The sequence below is a fragment of the Macaca fascicularis genome, chromosome 7 (assembly GCF_037993035.2).
Source record: "Macaca fascicularis isolate 582-1 chromosome 7, T2T-MFA8v1.1".
NCBI classification, from domain to species: domain Eukaryota; kingdom Metazoa; phylum Chordata; class Mammalia; order Primates; family Cercopithecidae; genus Macaca; species Macaca fascicularis.
In genome coordinates, this window is record NC_088381.1 from 33,300,850 (window position 1) to 33,302,938 (window position 2,089).

At 36.8% G+C, this 2,089-nt stretch overlaps 1 pseudogene; it reads left to right on the plus strand.

Moving 5' to 3' along the window:
* Nucleotides 1-1,335: 1,335 nt before the first annotated feature.
* Nucleotides 1,336-1,833, plus strand: LOC107130140 (acyl-CoA-binding domain-containing protein 7 pseudogene; annotated as a pseudogene).
* Nucleotides 1,834-2,089: the final 256 nt, after the last annotated feature.

The following is a 2,089-nucleotide window of genomic DNA, read 5'->3' on the forward strand; positions in this document are numbered from 1 at the left end:
AAATCTTGAAGACAGCAGCCAGTGTTGGACCCTTCACTCTGGCTCCAGAGATAAAAGAGCAGATCGTATTCACAAAGAATCATGTTTGTCTTTTCTAACCTGTCTGAAGGTTACCTGAAGGACTGACACAAGGAGCTTGCCTTTGTTTCACCTAACTCAGACTTACTCATGGAAGAAAAGTGGCTATGCAAAGAGCATTCCTTGCAAACATTATAAGACCAATAAACAACATGCTACACCTGGGACAAAAAATTACACTTGAGGCAAACTATAGATATGCTGAAAGCCTGGAAGGCAAAGACAGGGAGAGAGTTTCTTTGAAAAATTAGGCATTCAAAAGTGTCCACATATATTGGGGAACTTAGAAAGCCATGTGCATACCCAAGGTAGAACACACGCTGGAAAAGACCTGAGAAGATCTATGTGGAAGATTAGCTTCCACTCCTGGCTGATCTCTAGGTTCAGTGCAAGCAGGAAGCGAAGGCGAAGGCAGAGCTATAAACGGCTTGTCTAAACACTGAAGGAGCGTTCCAATACAAAGCCGACTAAGAGACATCTTTTCTTCCTTTTCTACCTTTTCTTTCTCTCTCCCTCTCTCTCTCCCTGGCCCTTTCCTCCTCTCCCCACTTCTCTTTTTCTTTTAGTAAACCAAGAATCCAGAAACACAAAACTGTCCTTCAAACAGGAGAGAGAAATTAAGACATTTCCAGATAAACAAAAGCTAAGAAAGTTTATTCCCAGTGAAACTGCTCTACAAAAATATACTAAATGAGATTCCTTTAGGCTGAAATGAAGACAGAAACTGGAAGCCATATCAAGAAGCCATATAAAGAACTCCAGTAAAGGTAAGTATATAAATAAATATAAAACTCAGTGTTCCTGTATTTTTAGTTTATAACTCCTTTTTTTATTTCCCACGTGATTTAAGAGATAAATACATAAAAATTCTTGTATCCTTGCTTCTCCTGTGCTTGGTGCTTAAATAACAAAAAAAGTAAGAAAAAAATCTTATATATTTTTGTTAATGGACACACAACATATAAAGATATAATTTGTGACAATCACAACATAAAGTATGGGCAGAGCTGTATAGAGCAGAGATTTTTGTATGCTATTAAAGCTAAATTGGGATCAGCTTAAACTAGGTTGGTATAAATTTATGATGTTAATTGTAACCTCTGTGGTAACTACTTAAAAATTTTTTTAACATACTGATAAGAAAATTAGAGGAGTTTGAGGCTGCAGTAAGCCATGATCATGCCACTGCACTGCAGCCTGGGCAACAGAGCAAGACCCTGTCTCTAAAAAAGGTCAAGAAAATTAGAAGGGTATTAAATGGTACACTACAAAAAAAAAAATCAATGCAAGACAAAAGAAGGCAGTAATGGAGGAAATGAGGAACAAAAAAGGCCTAAGACATACAGAAGGAGTGCCTGGAGAGCAGCAACAGCCCAGCCAGCTACCGTGTCCCTGCAGGCTGATTTTGACATGATCACGGAAGATGTGAGGAAGCTGAAAACAAGACCAGATGATGAAGAACTGAAAGAACTCTATGGGTTTTAGAAACAAGCTGTAAATTGGAAACATTACTATTGAGTGTCCAGAAATGCTAGAATTAAAAGGCAAGGCCAAATGGGAAGCACAGAACCTCCAAAAAGGATTATTAAAGGAAGATATAATGAGTGCCTTTATTTCTAAAGCAGAAGAGCTGATAGAAAAATATGGAATTTAGAATAAAGCATATGATAAATTTTACTTTTTGAAGCCTTCATAATGGTATCATGACCAAACATTTAGAGTGAACACTGTTAACTCTAGGTATCGTGTATATTTTTGCTATTATTATGAATTATAATACTTAATTAGAGTACGCTAAAACTGCATAGTTAACTAAATTGTACTTGATTAAACCAGGTGTCTTTAAAAGTTCTTTTAGAAAAGTATTTTTTTTTTAATTTTTGTAGATTTAGGGGGTACAAGTGCAGTTTTGTTTCATGAACGTACCATGTAGTGGTGAAGTCTGGGCTTTCAGTGTCCCCATCACCCAGATAGTCTACAATTGTCCCTGAAAGGTAGTTTCTCATTTCTC